The sequence below is a fragment of the Pinus tabuliformis genome, chromosome 7 (genome assembly GCF_031772625.1).
Source record: "Pinus tabuliformis cultivar Carrire ecotype Pingquan chromosome 7, CPIR1, whole genome shotgun sequence".
In the NCBI taxonomy this organism is placed as follows: Eukaryota; Viridiplantae; Streptophyta; class Pinopsida; order Pinales; family Pinaceae; genus Pinus; species Pinus tabuliformis.
The window spans coordinates 1,237,197,321-1,237,209,416 of record NC_142293.1 but is presented as its reverse complement, the minus strand read 5'-3'; positions in this window follow the sequence as shown (position 1 = coordinate 1,237,209,416).

Below are 12,096 nucleotides of genomic sequence, written 5' to 3'. Positions count from 1 at the left end.
AAGCAGACTTGATAGAAACAGTTAAAGGAAAAACAAAAAGGGCCAAAACCTCTAAGAAGCTCAAATTTGATGATCAGGCTTCTAAATTTGTTTTTAAACCAAGAAGACCTGTGACAAGGCACTCAAAGGAGATACACGAGACACTGCTAGAAGCAAGTGAAACAGGTGAGGTAACAAAATCTCATGAAGGACCTGTGACTTCATCAGAAACATCATCAGAGCTGCATAAAAATGATAGAGGTAAGGCAATTATCTCTCAGGAGGAATGTAGTTTTGAAGATTTGAAAAAGAAATTGAAGTTAGCAAATCTTGAAATTTCCAAACTAAGGAAAACCTCAAGGAAACATGCAATCAAGGAGGCTTATTTTACTAAAATGGACGCTCTGTGGGAAGACAAAATGATTTCAATACCTAAAGTGGTCAACTGTCATGCTCAATACTACACCTGGACAATCCCTGCAATAAAGGAAGTAAGATACATCAGGAAAGTCAATACAAAACTGAGAGCTGGAATCAGAATTATGAAGAGGCAAATCGAAGATCTGAAGATACAACTAAGCTAGCATGAAGGACGTCCTTATCTAAGAGAAAAATCATAGCAAGTAGAGCTAAGTCCTAAATTTTTGATAGATTACCTTTCGAAGTTTACCTTGAAGAATCGTGTCTATGTATTCGGGTTTGAACAGCTTCATGACAGATGGAAAAGCCATTTCAAGAAAAACAAAGCTCAAGAAAGTCAAATTTTGGCCTTAAACTATGTTTTTGAAATTACACAGCAGTTTCGTAGTGCGCTACAAAATTGTTGTAGGTGATGCCTAATGCACAGCAGTTTCGTAGCGCGCTACGAAACTGCTGTAGCTGCATATTATGTTTCGGTTGACCAATTTTGAGAGACAAAGGGGAAATATTTTTGAAGAGGAGTTTTGAAAAGGGTCATTTGCAAAGTGTAAGCATCCAGCAAAGGCAAATCAAGTAAAGGAAGGACATCTATGAACTCTAAGCTATATGTTATATGAGTGATCATTATTTCATAGCTAGTATTGTTCATAAGGCTTCAGGTAGCATTAAAGAAGTTTTGTTTTCTCACGTGTATATGGGCAAGGTCTATAGTACATGGAAAAAAAGATAGTTCAATACATTTTTGTGTAATTAAGAAGAACAATAGGGATAATTGATTTCGATGATCCTTGTGGAGACCAAAAGCAGAAAAACAGGAGCAGTTTCCTAGTTTCTAGGAGCAGTAAAGAGATGAGGGATCAAGGGCCAGCAAGGATTTTCAAATCTCCACCAAAGCTAAACTGAAGAGGGCCATTTGTCAGAGAACGAGTTTGGATTGTAATAAATGCTACTATCAACATGATGAGGAGTTATACTCCTAATTGTTTTAGGTCTCTAGAACTGCTAGTCAATAGTTAATTACATTAAATAGTTAGTTTTGAGTACCAATAGGTGTCATAGTAGGAAGAATTCGAATTCCACTCATGTTGGAGGAGGAATCTCAGTTATGTAAAGAGCTCTATATATAGGATAAAATCCAATGTACCAAGGGTTGGAAGATTTCAGAGAAACTTGGATATTGTGCTTTGTGTAAGACTATGTTTTTAGTAATACAGTATTTGGCTTTGCTTCTAAGGAATCATAAGGAATTCAATGTTCAGAATGTCTTGTATTGTACTATTCTCAGTTTTTGTAGTGGTATGAATGTGTGATTACCTAGAAATCACTGATTGTGCTCTAACTTCCTTCATACAATTATAAACTATATTGTCCTATATGTTTCTGATGTGTTCTCAATATGTTGAATTCTAGATGCTCTGACTTCCATGTAAGGATAATAGTATTGTCATACTGAAAAAATTTTGAATCCATAAGCCCAATGAATATTTTCTAATTGTATTTCAACCATTTACACTTTTCAATTTGTTTCAGAGAGTTAGCCATCTTATTCATTATCAAAATATTTAATCCTGTGAGAGATCCCTCTCAAGTTGAGGAGGCTAAGCCTTAGCCAAAAGTAGGTTTGAAAGCGTTACTCAAGGTCTACCTAATTAGCAACCTTTCAGGGATTGGTTTTGAGATAACAGCCTGCGTGCCACAGATGTATGAGGCCTGCGAGCCACTGATTTTATTTTAGACATACATATTGTTTTTTGGGGTTCTGATCTATCAAAGATTCTCATCATATATATATATACATATATATATAGATATATATATATATGTTGTATTTTCTAGTCTATTATGGTACAAATGGTTTGTTTTACCTTTTACATGTTTTGTAAATGTCTATCCAACACATAATTAGCTAATGCATCTGTCAATGTATTCATGCGTATAGGAATACAATGATATGTAATATAGTCAAAATGTCTTTCCAATAGATGGATACAGAGATACATTCGTAATATTTGAGGGTTCCTAATGGAATATTGCCAATTGAGTTGAAGGATGACAAGCTGTGAATCTAGGTTGACAACCAACTCTCTAATTCCCAGAGCAAAGGCTTCTGAAAACAGTTCGATGACCACACTATATTCAGTGATGTTGTTGGTTGTACGATTGAGGTAGATACCTTGAAGGTCAATCAACTCATTATTAGGGTCATAGATAGCAGGAGATGATAGGTTCCGGGTACTACGAAAAGCACCATCGAAACCAACATGAGGAATCGTAGACATCTGCAAAGCAAGAAAAGCATAGTAAATAGGAAATATTTTTGAAAACTATCACAAAAAACCATGCTATACAAAAATGAATCACACACTAATGTACACAAGTAACCATGCAAGATGACCTAAGCATAGTACTTCGTGAGGGAGTCCATGATGGGAATCGGTTAATCAATCAACATAGAAGGACATTGGAGTTTTACCGTTGTCATGATGAGTAAGCATCAACTTGGCCAAATAATGCAATAGAACTCATATAAGGCTTTGCCTTCATTCCCCCTGGGTGAGGGAGGGTTACGAGTCAGATGGTAACCCCATTGCAATAAAGGGTAATTAGGGAAAACTCGGGGAGGGTGAAAAATCCTAAATCCATGAAGGGATAAAGGTGCCCTCAGTTGAAAGATCTTTATCATGTTAGGGTAAACTAACACATCAATGAGTAGCGGAGAAGAGAATTCTTCAAAAAAGGTAGACATGACCATCGGGTGAGGCAGGAATGAGGAGCGATGATGAGTATCGATCCAAGGTGGTTCCTAGAGAGACATGATTTCCATGATACCTTCATCAACAAGGAAGGTCTCGGCTAAGGGATCAGAAAATTCCAAAGTGCCAAGCCATGGGGATTGGGAGTACGTATCGAAAGAGTTCTTCAACATATGAGAATCAGAGGATGCAGAGTTCGAATCCGAAACAATTTCTACGTAATTGACTTCGGCGGGACTAACCAGCATAACCTTGCCCCAGGTATCAATGAGATCCAGTGTAGGTATGACCCAAGGATCAGATTTGACTGAGATCATGTTGACAGAGGCAACATGAGGAGGTGGAAGTGGAAAAATTCCCATTAAGGCAGAATATTTGAAGAAACCCACCCCCACACTCTCATAGGGAGCACCAGAGTTCTTAACGTATGGAACATTTCCATCTAAGGAGGAAGAGGCAAAAAAAGACAATTGGTCGATAGTGACAATCTTCGCTTAATGGGGAAAATGAATCATGTGAAACAAAGAGGAGGCCATGGCATGAGTCCAACTTTGCCGAGTAGAAGATTACAATTCAGATTGGCGTCAACAATCTCTACCTTGACTTGCACTGTCTTTCCTTCCAGGGTGATGGCAAGGTTAGGAAAGACACCGAAGGGTCGTGAATTGTGCCCATCGAAAGCTTCCAAAGTGTTTGGAGACTGGTTTAATGCAAGGGAGCCAATATCCTTCCAACATGCAGTTGACATGATGTAGGTGGAAGCACCTCATTGATCACAGTGCGGTGGATGGTATTCTCATTAATGATTACCTGAATAAGGAAGGCAATCTAATGAGGGAGCTGTGGAACATGGTTCTTGAGATCAAATCATATCAAATTACAATCGGCGGGATCGATGCCCCTGATAGCTTACAGCAAAGGTTTCTGCTATGATGGGCATCTTTGGACTACCTCAAGAGCCAACATGGCTGACGGTGCCTGAGCCAAATCCTCAACAATATTGTAGTGTTGAGCAGCTCAAGTGTTGGGATTATACGAGGATTTTAGCAACACACCTCAAGAGGGTGGTTGTGTAGCGAAATCAGGGTTAGGGCACTCGATTTGAAGAGGGTCAAAACTCGGGGTAGAAGAAGAAGGTACAACTTCTTTTTCTTTCCCATCTACCGGAGCTAGAGTTTGATAATATTTCGATTGGGTAGCCACATTAATGGGGGTGCTCATCATGAATACTTGAGATCTAGAGGAAGCAGATCGGGGTTGGTCTACCATTTGGGTCTGCCATTTGGGTCTACTAAGATAGAAATGGCTCTTTAAGGATAATAGGGGTCCCTTTGAGTAGGCAACTAACTTCAAATCATCGAGGAAAATCATTAGTGTAGTGATCCTCCTCACAAATGAGGTAGGGATACTTTGGTTTCCATTACAAAGATTCACCAACAGATGATTTGGGAGGACCTTTTTTCGAGGCATCGACTTTAGATTTGCCTTTGCCTTTCTTCTTTCCTTTTGAGGATTTGTCCGCTGTGGTAGACTGGACAACGTGGACCTCTGAGGTTTTACCAGGGCCAAGTGGATTCTGAGATGAACTATTAGGAGCAGCATTCGAGACTGACTTCTGTTTGGAAGAAGTTTTAGCAGGGGTCTGGGATACTGAACCAATAACTCTATCAATGCGAGGAACAACTGGTGACTTTAATGTTTCGGGATCAGATGATGGCCACAGAGCATTGGGTAACAACTCATATAAAGTCCCAAACTTAGATTAAACTAGATCCAAGTACTGGGCACAAGCGATGGCTTGCTCTTCAGTGATGCATCCACCCATAGCTATATCACAAGCAATTGGGGCTACAAATGATTTGGTAGACCATTCATTGAGAAACTGATTAGCTATCTCGAATTTGGTCAGGTTACATGTACATCTCCATTCATGGATATGATCAAAGATGTGCGTCGTAGTGTCTTGCTTAAGTGATGTGAGAAAATAAGTGGCAGTTTCATAGCGAACCGGAAACTGAAAATGCATGAGGAAAGCCATGGCTAATGAACTAAAGTCATGGAAAGTACTTCGAGGTAACTAGATGTACCATTTCACTGCGGCACCCATGAGGGTTCATTGGAAAAGACAAAGATGAATGGAATTGTCCATGTACGAGTTCGACAAGCACTAGAGGTGATATGTCATCACATGGGCTTAAGGGTCTTCTTTAGCTTTTCCATCGAACTTTGGGTAATCACTTGGTATCTTGGACGACACCAGGGGCCAGTACGGCAAATGAAGGATTGGATCATTCATAAGGCACGATACATCTGGCAACTTGAGTGTAGCCAAGAAAGGTAATTGAGTGTTAAAAGGCATGGAAGGTCAATAGGAGGGCCCACAAGGAGGAGCCTATCCCTGTTGGTAAGGATTTTGGCCCCAAAGTGGGGGATTTTTGCCATATGGCATCTGAGGCTACATCGATTGTGTATTACCTTGACCATAGGGAGGATTTCGACCTTGAACACATTGAAACTGTCCAAGCATGGGTTGCTGATAGAAAACATATGGGTTAAAAGGCTGTTGAGCTTGTTGACCTTGGACATATGGATATGGGACCTATTGTCCTGAAACATAGGGTTGATGAGCCTATTGTCCCTGAACAAGAGGGTTTTGGACCTGCAGTCCTTGGGCATAAGGTTGATACGCTTCTTGCCCTTGGACGTAGGGGTTTGGTACCTGGTGCCCTTGACCAATAGGATTATGAACCTGTTGACCAAAGACAAGAGGATTATGGGCCTGCTATTGCAAGACTTGACCTTGACCCTACCCTTGCAAGGATTGACCTTGTTGGTATGTATATAAGGGTTGTTGCTGCCTTGGTTGGTTTTTTTGTTGCAAGGGTTGACTTTGCGGTTGCAAAATTCATCCCTGGGTTTACATAGCTTGGCCCTGTGAGGGTATGGATTGAGAGGTATGCAGAGCATATTGCATCTGCAATGACACGGCTTGCTGCAACTGCTGTAAGGATTGGCCTTGCGGTTGTTGTAGGAGACCTTGCTACTGGATAGTTTATCCTTGGTGTTGTGCGAAGAGCCCTTGTTGCAAAAAGGGTTTCCCTTGTGGTAACAAAGGCTTTCCTAGTTGTTGTAAAGGTTGTCCTTGCTGTTGCAAGGGTACTTGAACAACACCTGGGAAATTACCGAACTCAATCTAGCCGTAGCCAGGCTAGATGTACTGCCCATATTGGAGGGTGTAAGGTTGATTAACCAATCCTTGAGAACAATATGGAACGTAAGTATTTTGGTATTGGACTTGAGCCCCATAGGGTTACTAATACTGAACATTTCTTGATCTAGACGGACCAACAGGATTCTGAACCTATTGGTATTAGACATTGCTTTATCTAGTAGGATCAATAGGGTTATAAATAATACCAGAAGAGGGCTGGTTTATACCAAGCATGTGAGCTTGTGAGCTGCTCAAATTAGTGGCACCTGACACCATAGAGACATTCAGGTTCTGCCCCCCAAGCGATGGCACAATCTGGCCACTGACTAATGGGACAGAGGAACTAACAGAGACAATATTTGAAACTATCGGTTGTGACTGACGTGTAACTAGGATCGATGATACAAGGGTATTCGGAACGGTAGGTTGTACCGGGATTGAAGTAACAGCCTATTGGGAAGTCATGTTTGTGATGAATAGACCTAATGTAGGCCTGATTCCTAACGTCCATACAAGATTATGGTAGAGTGATGAGGCACTAGGTGTGCCTGAAACTAAGTGCCCCAAAGACACATAGTTGGGTGGAAAACTGGTGGGAATACCTTTCGAATAAGGGAAACACTTGGGAAGGAACTGCAATTGTTATTCTTCCCCCTCAATAGTGTGTGGAGTAGAAACTTCGAACTCATCCGGAGATGTGACTGGAGCATCGCCTTCGGGTTCCATGTTTGAAAACAAATGACGACAAATGGTCGAACGTGTACTGGGGAATAGTTCCAAAGGAACAGCTGGCTGGTCATACGAACTGTAAGGATACTATGGTGATATCTCAACAACATCAAAGAGAGGGTTTGGAGGATAGATAACGATTCCAAGCTGATCATCAGTGGTCAGCGAATTCTCTGGAGTTCGAATGGGATTGTCCGAAGATTTCGGGCCAAGATCAGCGGATGACCCTGAATCGAAATTAGGCGGAGGAAGAGATGACAAAAGTTGAACACTCAAAACAATTATTAGTTCAACATTTTGGTCCTCAAGTGACTCTGATAACTCAGGAAATGGTTCCTCAGACAATATTTCAGATGGAGGAGAGGAAGACGAATTGGGTGAACCAGATGGTTCAGCCATGATGACCTTTTCTTAGTCGACAGAACAAATAACTTCAAGGCTTTAAAAATGTCCTTTTAAGGGAACTCATGATTTGGTTAAAAAGACTAATAGGATGTTTTGGATCGTGGTCAATCAATTATTAAGACACATAAAAATATTGATGTTCTTTCATTTTTTAAGGGCCGAGAAAGAAACAAAGATGACTCTATCACTTTCGATTGGAAACGAGATTGAAAGGACAAGTGCTCGAATGATATTTTAAATTTAATAAGTCAAAAAGATCAAATGACTTCTTTGGATGATCTAGGTAAATAGGATTACCAGGCAACCGTGAACTGCATAATACCTCCTGGTGAACCAAGAAGTACGAGCAGGCAATCTCCCCAAATGTTGTGTTCGGTGTATCACGTTCGCAAGGCGAACGACTCAACTTCCTAAGGATAAAAGGATTGCAGCCTAGTGGGGTCTCCTGTTATATACTCGATGGTACGGGGAGCACAAATCCATGCTAGCATTGTCTAATGCTGAAGCTAATGACAGTTGTTAGGTTTAAAGACGTCGAAACACGTCTCTAGCCTAGACCTTCTAGATATGATCATTGATGTCAAATGTTCCTTAGGTTAATTGAATTCATTTTAGAGTTGGTCTTGAGTTAAGCTTCAGTTTTCAGGTCTTAGCGATGCTACTCGAAAAACCTAAAATGCAAGTAAATGGGACAAGACCCTTTCAATTCGATGAAATGCCTACACTGGAGAGGGTAGAAACTACTAAATCATATGTAAAAAATCAAGCAACTGAAAATGAAATGATCTTTCACTATCTTACTTTCTCAAAAAATAAACTAATGAAAAATGCATTCCAATTCCTAATTTCCTGACAAGCACTTATCTATAAGTCCTTTGAAAACGAAAAAATTCTCTTCCTTTTTCAAATGTTGATTCAATTCTAGTCTTTAAAAAGATTCAAATTTCATAACAGAATGATGCAACGGGCCAGAATTTCATACTTTCTCATGAAATAATGAAACAAAATTTTCGCATACAAACTTTCAATGAAATTTTTTTCAGAACAATGAGCTTTTCAAGCAGATGAAAACATGAAAAGAGAAGTTCATTCAGATCAATGAAACATCGACTTTACCAAACACAAGGCCAACAATGTAATCTATTGCCAGAAAGAGATGTTCAAGCTAATAAATGAAGCTTTTTCAAACGTTTTTGAAAAGAGGTCATAGTCGTAAAAGGACCAAAGAACAAATGCAAGGAGTAAACACACCCACAACCGGACTTAGTGAGTCCACAAGCTACTGAATGGGCGACCAACTATATTCCCTAGTGTCACGGGCCACTCAATGACTCAATCAACCAAATAACAAGATGACAAGCCAACAAGCAAGCAAAACCAAATGAAAAGTAGCTTTCTAATCAAGGAGAAAACAATCAAAAGGGCTTACGGGGTCATAAACACAAGAGTAGAACAAACTAGCCAAGATTGGGGTTTAGCCCTAATCTTCACTTACAGGCATCAGCGTGAATTCCTAACTGAAAACAACGCTAGAGGATGGTTAGTGTGACTGTTCGCTAGCAATTCACACTATTTGGTGCAACTATTAGCGGATTAAGTGCGCTGGCCGAGGTAACTAAGGGAGAAATAAAATCAAAACAAGGACCAGATCTGCTACTATGAATTTTGGACTCAGGCCAATAAGCAGGAGGAAAGAAACAGAACCAAAGGGAAAATGTGAAACTAGAAAATTTTTCATGAAATCATGAAATCCAAAACAAACAAAAATATGGGATCTCCCCAGTGGAATCACCAATTTGTGGTGCAGTAAAATTATAAATTTGGACATGAACGAATTCCTCTAGCCCAACAATGGGTCTAGCCACAACAGATACATTCTATGGAAGATTTCCTTAGGTTAGAATCAATCAAGAGGGCCTACCTCTTGGTTGTTTATCCTGCTTGATGATGTCCTCGTTTTCTCACTCTAGCAATCTCTAACTTCCTTCTTCAAGTTCCTGAAACAAGTGAACAACAACAACACGCAAACATAATAATAGACAAATTGCAATTCAACCTACTTAACGATTCAAGAAGCATTAAGACATGGATATGTAATATTACAAAACATGTAGGAAATCAATCAATAGTTGCATATATTAATTTCGAAGAGAGATTACAATCATTCGTCTTGACGCTGCAGTATTCCTATAACAAGATCAAGTTCCCACACTCTCCTGCTAGCATTCCATGATGGCTTCAAACAACAATGGTTTTAAATCTCTTCCGTTTACTCTTCACTCCAAACCAAAACACACTTCTCCCTCAACACAACTAGTAATAGTTTGCTTGTCTACTCCAAAATAGTATCAACACTTTGCAACTATAACGCTCACACTCAGCCAAAAACTATCAACTATGACTAGTTTGTCCTTGGCAAGAAGGGAGGTTGATATAGGAAATATGGATGGGAGATCAATCCTCTTCTAATGGGAGAAGGACTTATCCCTTGAGGTAGTTCCATCATTATAGGGGAAAGGAGCCCAAACTGTCATCCTTGACCCCATCTGGCCAAACCATTTACCAAACTTCCGTTACAGAGCTTCTAGAGCTAGAAGCTTCAGCTCTAATTTAAAAAACTTTCCATAACAGGAAGGACGCAACTAAAACCTAGCTTAGTCACTCCGGTTAGTGTGAGGAGTAAGGCTAATCTCTACACTATTGGCTTGTTGGGGCCTGACCCAGGTTGAGAATTAATTAGCCAAACAAATCTCGGTACTACAAGCCCTTTCGGCAACAACCTGCAGAGCGCAGACTGAGGTCTCACCCGAAGTAGTATGGGAGGGTGCTAGAACTAGGTTTCCGCACCCTAGAGTTGTTTGATGAGTTCGACTGGTTCACGGTTTTTCCTTGTGCTCAAGTTTCTTTGTGCACTTTGCCATTCCTTGCAGCCTGATAGATTGCCTTCCCACAACCCTCCCTAGGGGCTGAGCACTGCGCTCTGCGTTATTACCCAAGACCTTGCTTATATTCCAATGTTAGTTAATTATCTTTGCCTAATGGAGTGCTTTATGCTATACTTAACAACATAAAACATTCATACAGGTGCGTGTAGTAAATAAACAATATATTTGCAAATGATATCAATCATGCATTAGCCCAAGGACAAATACACAAAATTATAACCAAAATTCTCTTTATTGATTCTTTCCACGGTTACAGACTCGACTCGCCCTATGCACTTAGTTGCAGGGGTCCGCTCACTCAGTTGCGGACTACTAGGCCTTTGTGCACTCAGCTGCAGAGCCTTCTCCTACTCTACGACCCAAAGACATGCTTCACACTGCGACTCAATCACTCAGACTTATCATGCTTCTATTCTAATTCTATTGTCTCTCTCGTTTTTTACACTTAGAGCCTCGCTCTATTTATACAATCCCATGGTCCCCGGACCATGGGTAGCTCTATTTATCTGAAATTACATTACAAAACTAGGGTAGACAACCCTGTGACTCTATCATACTTTTTCACCCCGCATTGGCAATTCGTGGAGCTTTACAACAAGATTCGGTCAAAACTTGGGCTTTGAGCCCTAAAACATGCATTGGGGGGATTCCATGCCCAACAGGCCCCTAAAACAAACATCGTGACTCACCCTTGAGTCACTCTGTCAGCAAAAAGTCCCTCCAACTATTCTCGAACTGCATGGAGGTCAGTAGTGCACTAAGCTACTGCTTGCTGGATCTATTGCATATGCTCTTCCGAGACCTCTGCGTTAGGAGTGCTTCTTTGCATGAATGTGTGCATCCAGTGTATGTCTGCAAGCTTGTCTTCAATTTCTACTGTGATGGTGAAGGCGTCATCGAGGCAAGGCTGGACGCGTGCCTTTAGGACTACTTCCTTAGGTCGTGTTACATCCACCTAATCCTTCAGTGCTTTAGCCTGCTGCGTTCGTGCAAGCCTCTGAGTGAGGACCACCGTCTGCGCAGTTCCTTGGACACTTGCATACTATTTTTGGAGTTCTCGCGCCTCTATCTCTTAGTGCTAGATGTTGGGGTCCTCCTGCAGATTTGAGAGGACCTCAAGTGATTCCTCCAACATACTGGTGCAGTCTCGCACTGCACCTCCAATTTCCTCTAATCCCACTGTGATAGTGCTAATGCACTGTTCTTTGACTTCCAGGGGAGTGGATGGTTGCGCCTTTAACTACAGCTCGATGATCTGAAGGTTCAGTTCCAGCTGAACCTTTGTCATTTCTTCCCTTGCCTCAGGAGCCCCTGCTGCTAGCCTGTGGATCCGTGCCTCTGCTGGTAGATCTGCTGGGATGGCCAGCTCTGGGACACTTTGGCAAGTGTCGTCTATCACTTGTAGTAGCTGTTGATTCTGCAATACCAATTCATCACGCTGTAAGATGAGTTGTTCCATATTGATTTTCTACTCACTGAGGACTTGGAGCGCGTGGCTATCCCTAGCTCACAACTCTACAGTTATCCCATCCTAAAAAACACATAACGTCTCACACGAGAGTGCAACTAGATTGATACTAAGACCTTTCAGCGCACTAACCAAGGGCCTATCTGCCTCATTTGGTGGCACTAGTGCTCCTTCCGATAGCACTAT